This window comes from Ovis aries, chromosome 13, assembly GCF_016772045.2.
Source record: "Ovis aries strain OAR_USU_Benz2616 breed Rambouillet chromosome 13, ARS-UI_Ramb_v3.0, whole genome shotgun sequence".
NCBI lineage: Eukaryota > Metazoa > Chordata > Mammalia > Artiodactyla > Bovidae > Ovis > Ovis aries.
In genome coordinates this window covers 16732490-16749314 of record NC_056066.1, presented here as the reverse complement: position 1 = coordinate 16749314, position 16825 = coordinate 16732490, and the positions used below count along the sequence as shown (strand labels likewise).

Sequence of the window (16825 nt, the reverse complement as noted above, 5' to 3'; positions counted from 1 at the left end):
ATGAAAAATCGTTTAAAAGTATGATAAAGCTTTAAAATGGACTCATGTAAGCAACAGTGATGTAAGAAATTTCTTTTAAAGAAGTTTCTTGAATTTATAATTTTGGTGGAAAAATGAGAAAGTCACACTGGATCCATTATTTGAAACATCTATCTTTCCCAAGGTTATGACGAGAAGAAAGTTGGAACAAATAATGACATTTCTTCACTTTAACAATAACTTGGAAACTCCACTCTCTGAAGACAGGCTTTCATGAATTAAACACGCTGGGGTTATTCCGATAATTCCTCATGGCGGCGGCTGGTTGGCTGTGGCGCAGTAGCGACCGAGCCGCCGCTCGCATGGCGGCCACGCGTCGAGCTCCAGCCCGGCCTCCGCATGCGCTGCGCACGCGCTCCGCACCCCTGCTGCTGCCCGGGCGCTGAGCCCGCTCTGGCCGGGACCATGGTCAAGTATTTCCTGGGCCAGAGCATGCTCCGGAGCTCCTGGGACCACTGTTGGCTGCCTTCTGGCTGCGGTACCCGAATCCCTGTAGCAAACACGTCTTGACGGAAGACAGGGCAACGAGAGGCGACCTCTGAGCAGAAGCTCCTGTCCCGACGACTCCTGACCAAGACGAACAGGATGCCCCGCTGGGCTGAGCGACTGTTTCCCGCCAATGCTGCTCACTCAGAGTACATCCTGGAGGACTCCATTATGGACCCACAAAAGCCAGGCCATGAGCACCTTTACGTCAACCACGCCCGGCTGATGGTGGTGGAGGAATGATGTGTTTACTATGGGTACTCTGATAACAGCAGCTGGACTGAAATCTGCCAGGAAGCCTGGGTCTCCTCTAGCTTATTTATTCGGCGTCTCCAGAGCTGTCCAGGAATTTGGTCTCACATGGTTCAAAAGCAACTTGACCTAGACTATGAAGGCTTTTAAATACACCTCAGCCAAGCTGCAAAGTGAGGTCCCTCCCAAAACCCTTCTTGAAACAGCCAACGAAACCCAGGAGAAGGCCAAGGAGACAGCACTGGCAGCTACAGAGAAGGCCAAGGACCTTGCCGGCAAGGTGGCCACCAAGCAGCAGCAGCAGCAGCAGGTCGTATAGCAATGCCCAGGCCCCGAGACAGCAGCCTAGCAGACTACCGGCTCCAGTCCCCGAGCCCCCTCCTCGTGTACTTTATTATTGAAAGCCAGCTTCCAGCCCTGTCGACTGTCTGGGTGGTAGGCTGGGGGTAGGTGCCCTGTTTGGCACCTCCAGCACAGCCAGCTGATTACCCACATCTGAGCCAGGCCTCCTTACTCCTGCATCAGGTGGCTGAGGACAGAGGCGCAGTGACTTGCCCAGGTCACAGCATCCCGGTGAAGTGGTCATAAATGCTAGACTGTAAGCTCCATGAGGGCAGGGACCATTGTTTTATCCTCTGCTGTGTCCCAAGTAACTGAAACAAAATCTTGCATGTAACAGGCACTCAATAAATACTTATTGAATTCAATCAGACAAGAAAAGAAAAAAAACACTTTGGGGTTATTTTCTACCAAAATTTCAATTGATCTATAGTGATAACAGTTATCACTAAATGAGACAATGATAAGGTGAAGAGGACAACTCAGATCCAAAACCTATAATCCAGAAAACTTACAAAATATGGAATTTTGGTCAGGATGGTTAGTGTAAGTGAAATTAGATATATATGCAACCTTGAGTTTTACAAGGGTGAAGGAAGGAAACCACAAGAAACAATATTATCGGTCCTGCAACCTTATCTTGGTTCATGGCACCATGGTTACCAAAGTAATTATTCCAACAGTGTGTTCACATCTGAAATACTGTTGAAAAATAAATCCAGAGTTTGTAGGACTATAAGAGAGAACCGAGGTCTACTAAAGCAAATTAAAGGTGAAATCTAAAAATCTACAGAGTGGAAAAATGACATTCTTATAGAAGGATTTCCCCGATGGCTCAGCAGATAGGGTCAGCTGCAATGCAGGAGATACAAGAGATGGTGGTTTTGATCATGGGTCGGGAAGATACCCTAGATAAGGAAATGGTAACCGACCAGGATTCTTGCTGGAAAAATCCCACGGACAGAGGATCATGATGGGTTACAGTCCATGAGGTCACAAAGAGTTGAACATGATTGAGTGACTAAGCACAACACACAGAAAGGAATAGTGATTCTTCTTATATGGAAAGACAAAAGGCTAATCTACATGGTGACAACTATTTATAAAACACCTCCATCTACAGGAGAGGGAGACAGGAGCACTGGCCATCAGATAACTAAGCCCACTTACATATTAGAGTGTAATAAATATATGAAAAGAGTTATTGATCTGATTAATATCTGGCAAGCTTCAGTATCTTCTGGAAAACTCAAAAATGGGCTTCTATTTGAGTAATTTTGGTTTATTCGATGCATTCAAAATTTATTGTAGCCTCAATGCATGTAATAAAATGATTTACAAGCAATTTTTGTTACCAGTAGCCACTGACCATTCTGGTGAATGCCAAAGAATGTTCAAGCTACTGCACGCTTGCAATCATCTCACAAGCTAGCAAAGTAATGTGCAAAATTCTCCAAGGAAGTCTTCAACAGTATATGAACCAAGAACCTCCAGATGTTCAAGCTGGATTTAAAAAAGGTAGAGGTACCAGAAATCAAATTGCCAACATATGTTGGATCATAGAAAAAGCAGGCAAATTCCAGAAAAATATCTACTTCTGCCTCACTGACTACACTAAAGCCTTTGACTGTATGGATCACAGCAAACTGTGGAAATTCTTTAAGAGATGGGAATACCAGACCACCTTACCTGCCTCCTGAGAAATTTATATGCAGGTCAAGAAGCATCAGTTAGTACCAGACATGGAACCACAGACTGGTTCCAGTTGGGAAAGGAGTACATCAAGGCTTATTTAACTTGTATGCAGTTAAATAACTCATATGCAAAATGTGATGGGAGGAGATGGTAAAAATATAGAATTTTAGAATAATTCAAACTTAAGTTGTTATCAGCTTATAATAGAATGTTATAACTCTTAGATGTTATATGTAGGCCTCATGGTAACCATAACACAAAACTCTACCAAAGATAGACAAAAGATAAATCTATGCATACCACTCAGAAAAATCATCAAATCATAAAGGAAAAGAACAAGAAAAGAAAAAAGGAACAGAGGAATTACAAACATCCAGAAAACAATTAAGAAAATGTCAATAAATCCATATTAGTAAAAGCAGAGAAGTCACTTTGCTGACAAAGGTCTGTATAGTCAAAGTTATGGTTCTTCCAGTAGTAATGTATGAATGTGAGAGTTGAACCATCAAAAAGGCTGAGCATCAAAGAACTGATGCTTTCGAACTGTGATGCTGGAGAAGACTCCTGAGAGTCCCGTGGATGGCCAGAAGATCAAACCAGTCAGTCGTAAGGAAATCAACCCTGAATATTCATTAGAAGGATTGGTGTTAAGTGGAAGCTCCAATACTCTGGACACCTGATGGGAAGAGCTGACTCACTGGAAGAGAGCCTGATGCAGGGAAAGACTAAGGGCAACAGAAGGAGACGATACAGGATGAGATGGCTGGCTGGCATCCTGACTCAATGGACATGAGTGTGAGGAAACTCCAGATGGTGAAAGAGGGAAGCTGTTGTGCTGTACTTATGGGGCTGCAAAGAGTCAGACATGACTGAGTGACTGAACAACAAGTAACTGCATTAAATGTAAATGAACTGAACTCTCAAAAAAAAAAAAAAAGATATACAGAGTGGCTGAATAGATGTAAAAAAAAAAAAAAAAAAAAACCAAGAACCATCAGTGTGCTACCTATAAGAGACTCATTTCAGGTTTATACACACAAACTAAAAGTGAAGGGATGGAAAAAGAATATTTCATAAAAATGTATACCCCCAAAAGCTAGGGTAGCTATAGTTAAATAGACCTTAAGACAAATTTTGTAATAAGTCAAAGAAGATCATCATGTAACTATAAAGGGGCCAATCCAACAACAGGACGTAACATTTGCAACTACTTATGCACTCAACTTAGAAAAACCTAAATGTATCAAACAAATATTAACAGACCTAAAGAGAGAAACAGCAATACTAGAGTAGTAGGGACTTCTATTTATTGACTACACTTTCATCAATGGATAGATCATCTAGAGAGAAAATCAGTAAGAAAACACTAGACGTAACTGACATGTTAGATCAGATAAACTTGGCAGACATTTAAGAACATTCCATCCAACAGGAGAATACACATTCTTCAAGTATACATGGAACATTATTCGAGATAGATCACACAAAACAAGTCTCAACAAATTTAAGAGGACTGAAATTATATCAAGCATCTTTTCCAACCAAAGACGTATGAGACTAGAAACCAATTATAAGAAAAAAACTGTAAAATTCACAGATATGTGGAGATTAAACAACATGTTATTGAACAATCAAGGAATCAAAAAAATCAAGAGAAACAAAAATGTCATGAGACAAATGAAAACGCAGCAAAAGCTGTTATAGGAGAGATTAAGTGAGAAAAGCCTACATTGAGAAACAAGAAACATCTCAGTACAGTAAACAGCTTTCCACTTCAAGAAATTTAGAAAAAGAACAAACTAAGCCTAAGGTTAGTAAAAGGAAGGAAATAACAAAGATCAGAGCATAAATAAATAAAATGGAGATTAAAATGACAAACGATCAATGAAAACCTGGTTTTTGAAAAGATAAACGAAATATGCAAATCTTTAACCATACGCACCAAGAGAAAAAGAGAGGACTCACAATTAGAAATGAAAGGTGAAATTTTACAACAAATATCACAGAAATGCAGAGATCATAAAATACTTTTCTTTTGGCTATGCTGTGTGGCTTGTGGGATCTTAGTTCCCTGATGAAGGATAGAAAACCTGTTCAGTACAGAGTCCTAACCAATGGCCTGCCAGGGAGTTCCCTTAAGAGACTGTTATGTACAATTATATGCCAACAAATCAAACAATTTAGAATAAGTGCATGTATTCATAGAAACATAAAATCTTCCTAGACTGAATCATGAAGAAATAGAAGATATGTCAAAACAATTACTAGTAAGGAGATTGCATCAGTAATCAGAACCTCTCAACAAGTAGAAGTCCAGACCAGATGACTTTGTTGGTGTATTCTTCTAAACATTTAAGAACTAATACCAATTTTTCTCAAACTCTTAAAAGAAAAAACAGAATAGAATATTTGTAAACATTCTACTGGACCAAAATTACCCTGATACCAAAACCAGAAAGAATAGTACAAGAAAATTATAGGCCAGTATCCCAGATGAAAATACAAGCAAAAATCCTCTAAAGATTCAACAATATTCAATATTCAACCACATTAATGGGAACATAGAGCATGATCAAGTGGGATTTATTTCAGGGATTACAAAAAGCATAGTTCAACACCCACAATTCAACGTGATATTCAACATTAACAGAATCAAAGAGAAACATGACCATCTCAGTAATGCAGAAAACAGTACTGCACAAAATTCAACATCCATTCATAATAGAAACTCTCAATTAACTGGATACAGACTGACTGAACTCAACATAATAAAAGCCGTATGTGGTAAGCCCACAGCTAAGATCACACTCAATAGTGAAAGCTGACAGTTTATCTTCCAAGATCAAGACTAAGACGAGGATATCCACTCTGATCACTTTTATTCAATTGAGTACTGCAAATCCTAACCAGGCCATCACACCAGGAGAAAGAAATAAAAAGCATCCAAATCAGCTTCAGTTCAGTCGCTCAGTCGTGTCTGACTCTCTGCGACCCCATGAACTGCAGCACGCCAGGCTTCTCTGTCTGTCACCAACTCCCGGAGTCCACCCAAGCCCATGTCCATTGTGTCGGTGATGCCACCCAACCATCTCATCCTCTGTCGTCCCCTTCTCCTCCTGCCCTCAATCTTTCCCAGCATCAGGGTCTTTTCAAATGAGTCAGCTCTTCGCATCAGATGGCCAAAGTATTGGAGTTTCAGCTTCTACGTCAGGCCCTCCAGTGAACACCCAGGACTGGTCTCCTTCAGAATGGACACCCAGGTTGGATCTCCTTGCAGTCCAAGGGACTCTCAAGAGTCTTCTCCAGCACCACAGTTCAAAAGCATCAATTCTTTGACACTGAGCTTTCTTTATAGTCCAACTCTCACATCCATACATGATCACAGGAAAACCATAGCCTTGACTAGACGGACCATTGTTGGCAAAGTAATGTCTCTGCTTTTCAATATGCTGTCTAGGTTGGTCATAACTTTTCTTCCAAGGAGTAAGTGTCTTTTAATTTCCTGGCTGCAGTCACCATCTGCGGTGATTTTGGAGCCCAGAATAATAAAGTCAGCCACTGTTTCCACCGTTTCCCCATCTATCTGCCTTAGAAAAAGTAAAATGTCTTTATTTGCAGATGACATGCTACAAAGAGCTTCCTTGGTGGCTCAGACAAACTCTTGCAATGACAGAGACCCGGGTCCAATCTCCATGGGAAAGATCCCGTGGAGAAGGGAATGTCAGTCCACTCCAGAATTCTTGCCTGGAGAATCCCATGGCAGAGGAGCCTGGTGGGCTACAGTCCAAGGGTCACAAAGAGTTGGACATGACTGAACAACTAACACACATGCCACTATATATAGAAAACGCTAAAAACTACACCAAAAATGTTAGACGAACTAAGTTGTATGATATAAAATATACAAAATCAGTTATTATACACACACACACACACACACACAAAACCACAAGCAAACTGAATCATTCACTCAACATTCAAAGTAGTAGATAAAAATTTAAAACAACCTTTGGCACTATAGAGCAAGGACCATAAGGAAATAAGGAAGAAGCACTGTATGTTAGCCACTCAGTCATGTCAGACTCTTTGCAACTCCATGGACTGTAGCTTGCCAGCTTCCTCTGTCCATGGAATTTTCCAGGCAAGAATACTGGAGTGGGTTGCCATTCCCTTCTCCAGGGGATCCTCCCAACTCAGGGATCAAACCCAGGCCTCCTGCATTACAGGCAGATTCTTTACTGTCTGAGCCACCAGGGAAGCCCCATAGTGGGCTTTTAAAGAAGCATTAAAGTAATAAAAAGCACAGGTTATTCTTCTACCTCTGCATAAGGATTTAACTAGTAAACAGTAACAAAGGGAAGTGAAGTGAAGTTGCTCAGTCATGTCCAACTCTTTGCAACCCCATGGACTGAAGCCTACCAGCCTCTTCCAGGTCCATGGAATTTTCCAGGCGATAGTACTGGAGTGGGTTGCCATCTCCTTCTCCATAACAAAGGGAAGTTATTACTAAATATCTCAAAACCAAGTGAGCTGCTTATAAACAGTTTATTAGAATAAACTCATTGGACTTCTCTTGTGATGCAGTGGATAAGAATCCACCTGCCAATGCAGGGGACATGGGTTTGATCCTGTTCTGGGAAGATTCCACATGTCGTGAAGCAACTTTGCCCGTGTGCCACAACTGCTGAGCCCGTGCTCTAGAGCCCACGAGCTACAACTACTGAGTCTGCGTGGTGCAATTACTGCAGCCTGTGCTCCGCAATGAAGAGAAGCCCCTGCTCACTGCAATTAGAGAAAGCCCACACAAAGCAACGAAGACTTAACACAGCCAAAAATAAAATAAACAAATAAAAAATTTTTTTAAAGAACAAACTCATCTATGCTGCAAAATGGACAGAAGAGGTGACAAGCCTCACAAGCCTGATGATATCTGATTGTCCAAGAAAAGAAACTTTTTTCAACTTTAAAAATTACAAAAAATTATAAGTTTCAACTTTTACAAAGGTACAGCTTTTTAGAAATGGGTACGACCTTATCTAGAGAGTAAAAATAACATCATAGCTGGCTTAAAAGCAGTCACCAATTAAGAAGTCATTCAAACTCAATAATGACTTTATCTTACTATCAACAATAAGCATATCAATGCCTAGTTTTACACTGGACTGATCTATTAGCCAAAAGAAGCAATAATGTTAACATGAGTAGCAAGAACTATTTCTCCTGTATAAGCTTATATCAATTACTGATAGTTAACAGCTGCTGCTGCTGCTGCTAAGTCGCTTCAGTCGTGTCCGACTCTGTGCGACCCCATAGATGACAGCCCACCAGGCTCCCCCATCCCTGGGATTCTCCAGGCAAGAACACTGGAGTGGGCTGCCATTTCCTTCTCCAACGCATGACAGTGAAAAGTGAAAGTGAAGTCGCTGAGTCGTGTCGGACTCTTAGCGAGCCCACACAATTCAACATCAAAATACATACTAAGTACGTTGTTAACCCAACACCAGCATGCACTCAAGCAGATTTCTTAAAGAGTAAGAGGAACTCAGCAAATGTAAACCCCACTTGTTTACCAAAAATCCATCCCCTCTAGCATAACTAGTATTAGAGGCACTGCCTGCCCAGTGGTGGCTGTTAAACAGCTGAGGTATCCTGACAATACACAATGCGAAGGTAGCATCATCAATTGTTCTCTAAGTGAGGGTTTGTATGAATAGCCGCACAAGGGTTTTACTGTCTTTCACTTTTAATCGGTGAAACTGACCTTCTCATGAAGAGACAGGTATAACAAAATATGATGAGATGATCCTATGGAGTTTTAATTAATTCACCCAAGACACTAATTAAACCACCAAGGGATAACAAAATTTTCATATAGGTTGATGGTTTTGGTTGGGATGACCTTGGAGAAGAGAAAAGCCTCTGAATGATTAAAATCTAGACTTACTAGTCAAAATATATTATTGATATATTTTTATTAATATATTATTTGCATATTTATTGATATCTTTTTTTAAAGTTTTTAATAAATTTAAAGATAGGCTACATTTGAGCAAAGAGCGACAGTTTTCATCAAAACAATTTAATTAATGTAAAAACTGACATATAAAACATGGGTTTTAAGAGTAGTAATTATAGGGAAACCATTTCAAAATGAAGGTTAAAATTCAGGATTTTCTTTTCAAATACAGTACTTAAAACATGCAAGACTAGTACTCTTTAACAGAATGTCTCCATAAAAATGAACTTTTGAGCATGCTTTTGAACTGTGGTACTGGAGAAGACTCTTGAGATTCCCTTGGACTGCAAGGAGATCCAACCAGCCCACTCTGAAGGAGATCAGCCCTGGGATTTCTTTGGAGGGAAGGATGCTAAAGCTGAAACTCCAGTACTTTGGCCACCTCATGCGAAGAGTTGACTCATTGGAAAAGACTCTGATGCTGGGAGGGATTGGGGGCAGGAGGAGAAGGGGATGACAGAGGATGAGATGGCTAGATGGCATCACTGACTCGACGGATGTGAGTCTGAGTGAACTCCGGGAGATGGTGATGGACAGGGAGGCCTGGCGTGCAGGCCTCATGGGGTTGCAAAGAGTCGGACACGGCTGAGCGACTGAACTGAACTGAACCAATAGATGGGCCCCCTGGGTAGCTCAGTTGGTAAAGAGTCCACCTGCAATGCTGGAGACCCCAGTTCGATTCCTGGGTCAGGAAGTTCCCCTGGAGAAGGGATAGGCTACCCACTCCAGTATTCTTGAGCTTCCCTGGTGGCTCAGATGGTAAAGATTCTGCCTGCAGTGCAGGAGACCTGGGTTCGATCCCTGGATTGGGAAGATCCCCTGGAGGAGGGAATGGCAACACACTTAAGTATTCTTGCCCAACAATCCCCGTGGACAGAAGAGCCTGGTGGGCTGGAGTCCATGGGGTTGCAAAGAGTCTGACATGACCGAACGACTAAGCACAGCACAGCACAGCCAGTATACACAGACGGTCAGATCAAGACCATACACAGCATGCTGTTTTCAGGAAAGGAGAGGCACAGATTACCCTGAAAGAAATGCAAAGAGACCGAAACAAAGCTCTCCATTTTCCAAGCTCTGGAAACTTCAACATGGCAATTTAAAGAATGTTTAAGAAGATACAAGTTCACATGGTAACCAAACTGGACTTCACAAAGTATTTGAATAGAATATAAGCATAAATACAGAATTTTGGATGGCAATGATATTCAGTTAAATTCTATTCACCCTTACCAGCCAAATATTAGTGAGGGAAATTAATTTTTGTTATGCAAAGTGGGTCACACATAGAGGAAAAAATATTTTTCCATCATAACTGAATTATAGAGAGTGAAATAAGATAAATTCCTTCAAGTTCTGATGTTTAAAAGAATGAGTACCTCACTACTTATTAAATCTATAGCTATAGCCTTTACAGTCTTGATTTATAATAGAAATCACACAGTACATAATCGCCAATAAACTCTTCAAAAGTGACTGCAACTTTAAAATTATTGGAAAAGCAGCCCCAACTAGTGGAGATCCCAAGAAAGAACTAGAAAAAGGAGTTCTACCTTCGGATCTAAACTCCACCAGTTATTAGCTCTGAGACCTGCGTACCTTTGATAAACATTCAAAAGGTGTAGGGAAAAAATAAGAAAGAAAAAGATGACTCCAGATTTTAGGGACAGGATGAATGGAGTAAAAGATGATGCCCTGATAGGAAACCATATTATAATGGGCAGCATCTGGAAAGGCTAATTCTTTGGGGGAGTAAAGGATTTTAAACTGTGTCAAGCTTAGGTTTGCAGCATTAAGCCAAAGCACTAAAAATGTAGGCTTAGGACAAACTGAGGCTGTGCTCACAGGTAAGTTCCCCGTGACAGTGAAGATAGTTGGAGAATTGGACTTTGGTTGATACCAGCATTCTTCAGTCGAAATTTTTGAGATGATGGAAATGTGCTGTATCCGCATTTTCCAGTATGGTAGCCACTAGCCACAAGTAGCTGCTGGTACTACTGAGGAAGTAAATTTTGATTTTAATTAATTAAAATCAAAAGTTATCCATACAACAGAGTATTATTTAGCAATAAATGAGCTATCAAGCCATGGAGAGACACACAAGAACCTTAAACATACATTGCTAAGTGAAAGAAGACAATCCCACCCACAGGACTGTACAACACAGAGAGTCAACTGGAACATAAACTATGGACTTCAGTTAATAACTTGTAAATACTGGCATATCAGTGATAACAAATGCACCAAACTAATGTAAGATGAAGTAACTGTGTAACTGTGGGGGAAGGCAAACATGGAAACTCTATATTTTCAGTGTAATTTTTCTGTAAACCTAAAACTGCTCTTTAAAATAGTCCATTAAAACTTTAAATAATGACATGTACCTAGTGGCTGGTAATAAATAGCACATGTCTATTAATGAAAAGACTGATATGGGAAGAAAATGAGAATGGCATTTCATTTTTTTACCACCAACTCCATAAATATACAAAGTTTATTTTTATCTTGAATACTAACATTTGACAGCAGAAAATGTTCAAATAATCTAGGTGAATATCTCTCTAAACTGATTTCTATTAAACAAAATTTAAGTAATAACATTTATTGAACAGGTACTATACTGAAGATATATGTTAGCTGATTTAAATTTCAAAACAATCCTTTAACACAAGATATTACCATTTCTGTTGTCAGAGATGAAGAATCATATATGATAAAATATGGGAACCAAGATACATCTGACTCCAAAGTCTATGTTCTAATATACTCTATGTATAGTTCTATGATTTCCCAAATCACACACATAAGTGAATTTTTCCAAAATGAATCTACCATCAAAAGCAATAGGTCATACAGCAGAATACATAATTAATTAATGATACACTGTATGTGTGTGTTAGTTGCTCAATCGTGTCCGACTCTGAGACCCCATGGACTGTAGCCCGCCAGGCTCCTCTGTCCATGGGATTCTCCAGGCAAGAATACTGGAGGGGTTGCCGTTTCCTTCTCCAGGGGATCTTCCTGACCTGCGGCTGAGCTCGGGTTTCGTGCATTGCAGGTGGATGCTTTATCATCAGAGTACTAGGGAAGCCCAATGATACACTAAGCAGTCTAAAGAAGCATCTCTGTATTAAACCGTCCCAAGCTAATGTGATAATTCTGGGCTGGATGAATCACGAGCTGGAATCAAGATTGCTGGGAGAAATATCAACAACTTCAGATATGCAGACACCACCACTCTAATGGCAGAAAGTGAAGAGGAACTCTTGATGAGGGTGATAGAAGAGGGTGAAAAAGCTGGCTTCAAATTCAACATTGAAAAAAACTAAGATCATGACATCCAGTCCCACTTCATGACAAATAGAAGGGGGAAAAGTGGAACCTGGCAGACTTTATTTTCTTGGGCTCCTAAATCACTGCAAATGGTGACTGCAATCATGAAATTAAAAGACGTTCACTTCTTGGAAGGAAAGCTATTACAAACCTAGACAGCATATTAAAAGCAGAGATACCACTTTGCTGATAAAGGTCCATGTAGTCAAAGCTATGGTTTTTCCAGTAGTCGTATACAGATGTGACAGTTGGACCATAAAGAAGCTTGGGTGCCTAAGAACTGATGCCTTCAAATCATGGTGCTAGAGAAGACTCTCGAGAGTCCCTTGGACTGCAAGGAGATCAAACCTGTCAATCCTAAAGGAAATCAGTCCTGAATATTCACTGGAAAGACTGATGGTGGAGCTGAAGCTCCAATACTCTTGCCACCTGATTTGAAGAACCGACTCACTGGAAAAGACCCTGATCCTGGGAAAGACATGCTGTTTTGAGCAGCAGCTCCTCTCGGCTCCAAGTCCCCATGGCTGTTGCCACTGCCATGGCAGCCACCGTTGACTCTGCCCCAGGCCGCCACCAGCAGCACTGCCTCCAGCCTCCCACCTGCTGCTGAGGCTGCTCCTGCAGCAGGGCCCATCTTGTTGGTCTGCCTCCTCTTCCTCCTCCCTCCTCCATCCTGTTGCTCATTGACCTCATCCCCTTCCTCTCCCTTGGGTTCCCGATATCATTCATTGATCCAAAAATTGAACAATGGAACACGTTACCCTAGGGATAGCAGTGCAATCCTATTCTAGAGTTCACATCAATGATGTATTTGTCATAAATGATTAACCATCTCAATGCTGGACCAGGACTTCCCAATAGTATACTATTAAAGATCCATTTGTTAAATGATTAAAGTCCTACATAATCTGAGCTCATACCAAAATAATCGAGGTCACTTTCTATCTACTATATATTTTTCCCAGTGTGAAAGGACATGAGAAATAAGGTCTACATTTAAAAAGTGTCTTAAAACTAATTAATGATATAAATTTAATTTAATTAATATATACAAAACCTTACCCAAGAACAGAGTTTGTTAGAGAAGCACAGATGGCTAACTGCATAAAGTTTAAACCTTTATAGCCAGAGGTTCAAATCCTCTCCTTAACAAAATGTTCATAATTTTTATAATGAGTTTATAAATGTTTACTTTATAATGAGTAAACTTAATACTTGTTATCCCTATTCTTCTAGCCATGGGATTCCTCACATTAATCGAATGAAAAGTTCTAGGCTACATGCAACTTTGAAATGGACCAAAAAATGTTGTACCATGTGGCCTATTATGGCCTATTGCTGATGTAGTCAAATTATTCATTAAAGAATCACCATGAACCAGCTACATCTTCCATTTCCGTATTTATCACACCCACTTTAGCCCTAATCTTAGCTCTAACCATACAAATTCCCTGACCTGTATCTGGTGAAAGTACTGTCAGTCACTCAGTCGTGTCCAACTCTTTGTGACCCCATGACTGTAGCCCACCAGGCTCCTCTGTCCATGGAATTCTCTAGGCAAGAATACTGGAGTGGGCAGCCTGTACCTTACCGCCTCATTAACAAAAACTTAGAGGAGTTTTACTGACATTTATATCAGATACGTCAAGCCTAACTGTCTAGGCTTGTGCCTAGACATTGATCCGGATGACCTTCCAATGCAAAATGTGTGCTAATTGGAGCTCTATGAGCAACAGCACTGACAGTTTCACGTGAAGCAATGCTACGATTCTTCTTCTATCAGTCCTTCTAATAAACGTATCCTGGGACTTCCCTGGTGGTTCAGTGGTTAAGAATCCGCCTGCCAACGCAGAGGACAAGGACTAGATCCCTGGTCCGGGAGGAGCCACACACTGCGGAGCAACTAAGCCTGTGCACCACAGCTACGGAAGTCTGCGTGCTCCAGGGGCTGTGCTCCACCACAAGGGAAGCCACCATAAGGAGAAGCCAAACACCACAGTGAAGAGCAGCCCCACTCGCTGCAACTCGAGAAAGCCCGCACGCAGCAGTGAGCCCAGCACAGCCAAAGAGAGCAAAATAAAAGTCATGGATCCTTTACGCTCTCAACCCTCATCTCAAGGACATTTACGAATAATCTTCCCATCACGACCCCTAGCCATAATACGACTTATCTCCACTCTAGCTGAAACTAACTGAACCCCCTTCAGCCTAACAGAAGGAGAACCTGAAGCTGTATCGGCCTCCAACATAGAATACGCAGCAGGCCCATTCGCTATATTTGTCTTCACAGAATATGCCATCATCATCATAAACAAATTTTCCAAAATAATCATTTTTCTAGGAGAATTCCACAGCCCCCCACACTAGAACTATATACAACCAACTTTATTGTCAAAATACTCTTGTTTACAGTTTTTCCATTGTTCTAGTTTTTTCAGTGTGAAAACAGATTTACACTGTTTACAGTGAAGCCAAGCATCCTATCCTTGAGTTCCAAAGAATAGCGAGGAGAGAGAAGGAAGTCTTTAAGTGAGCAATGCAAAGAAATAGAGGAAAGCAATAGAATGGGAAAGACTAGGGATCTCTCAAAGAAAATTAAGAGATACCAAGGGAACATTTAATGCAAAGATGGGCACAATAAAGGAGAGAAACGGTATGGACCTAACAGAAGCAGAACATATGAAGAAGAGGTGGCAAGAATACACAGAAGAACTACACAAAAATATCTCAATGACCCAGATAACCACAATGGTGTGATCACTCACCTAAAGCAAATCCTGAAAGATGATGCTGTGAAAGTGCTGCACTCAATATGCCAGCAAATTTGGAAAAATCAGCAGTGGCCACAGGACTGGAAAAGGTCAATTTTCATTCCAGTCCCAAAGAAGTGCAATGCCAAAGAATGTTCAAACTACCGCACAACTGCACTCATTTCACATGCTAGCAAGATCATGCTCAAAATCCTCCAAGTTAGGCTTCAACCAAGAACTGGACATCCAGATATACAAGATGGATTTAGAAAAGGCAGAGGAACCAGAGATCAAATTACCAACATCCATTGGATCATAGAAAAAGCAAAAGAATTCCAGAAAAACATCTATTTCTGCTTCACTGACTATACTAAAGCCTTTGAGTATGTGGATCACAACAAACTGGAAAATTCTTCAGGAAATGAGAATACCAGACCACCTTACTTGCCTCCTGAGAAACCTGTATTCAGGTCAAGAAGCAATAGTTAGAACCAGGCATGCAACAATGGACTGGTTCCAAACTGGGAAAGGAGTGCATCAAGGCTGTATATTATCACTCTGCTTATTGAACTTATATGCAGAGTACATCAAGCAAAACGCCAGGTTGGATGAAGCACAAGCTGGAATCAAGATTGCCAGGAGAAATATCAGTAACTTGAGATAATGCAGATAACACCACCTTTATGGCAGAAAGTGAAGAGGAACTAAAGAACCTCTTGATGAAGGTGAAAGAGGAGAGTGAAAAAGCTGGCTTAAAATGCAACATTCAGGACTTCCCTTGTGGTCCAGTGGCTAAGACTCTGTGCTCCCAATGCAGGGAGCCTGGGTTCGATCCCTGGACAGGGACTTAGATCCCACATGCCACAACTAAGACCTGGCACAGCCAAATAAATAAATAAATTTTCAAAAAGAAACAAAATTCAAAAAACTAACAGCATGGCACCCAATCCCATCACTTCATGGCAAATAGATAGGGAAACAATGGAAACAGTGAGAGACTTAATTTTACTGGACTCCAAAATCACTGCAGACAGTGACTGCAGCCATGAAATTAAAAGACGCTTGCTCCTTGGAAGAAAAGCTATGACAAACCTAGACAGTGTGTTAAAGAGCAGAGACATTACTTTGCTGACAAAGGTCTGTGTAGTCAAAGCTAAGGTTTTTCCAGTAGTCATGTATGGATGTAAGCTGACGGTTGGAGCATAAAGAAGGCTGAGCACCAAAGAATTGATGCCTTTGAACTGTGGGGTTGGAGAAGACTCTTGAGAATCCCTTGGACTGCAAGGAGATCAAACCAGCAACCCTAAAAGAAATCAACACTGAATATTCACTGGAAGGACTGATGCTGAAGCTGAAGTTCCAATACTTTGGCCACCTGATGCAAAGAACTCACTCATTTGAAAAGACCCTGATGCTGGGAAAAACTAAAGACAAGAAGAGAAGCGGATGACAGAGGATGAGCTGGTTGGATGGCAACACCAACTCAGTGGACGTGAGTTTGAGCAAGCTCAGGGAGATGGTGAAGGACAGGGAAGCCTGGCATGCTGCAGTCCATGGGGCTGCAAAGAGTCGGACATGACTGACCAACTGAACAACAACAACAATCCTTGATTCTAGTATGATCAACTTTTCAACAAATTGAAAAAATTTCCTACAAGGAACACTAGCCCTGTGCATTTGACACATCTCACTACCTATCATAACAGCAAGCATCCCCCGACAATGTAAGAAACATGTCTGACACAAGTTACCTTGATAGAGTAAATAACAGAGGTTTAAACTATCTTTCTAGAATCACAGGAACTGAACCTACCCTTAAGAATTCAAAAATTCTTCCTGCTACTGCATAACACGACCTTCTGTAGTAAGGTCAGCTGAATAAGCTAGTCAGCCCATACCCCCAAAATGCTGTTTT

The 16825-nt window shown here is 41.0% G+C and overlaps 1 pseudogene; it reads left to right on the top strand.

The window, feature by feature from the left end:
* The first annotated feature begins 282 nt into the window (after positions 1 to 282).
* Positions 283 to 6113, top strand: LOC101109201 (PRELI domain-containing protein 1, mitochondrial-like; annotated as a pseudogene).
* The last annotated feature ends 10712 nt before the right edge of the window (positions 6114 to 16825 follow it).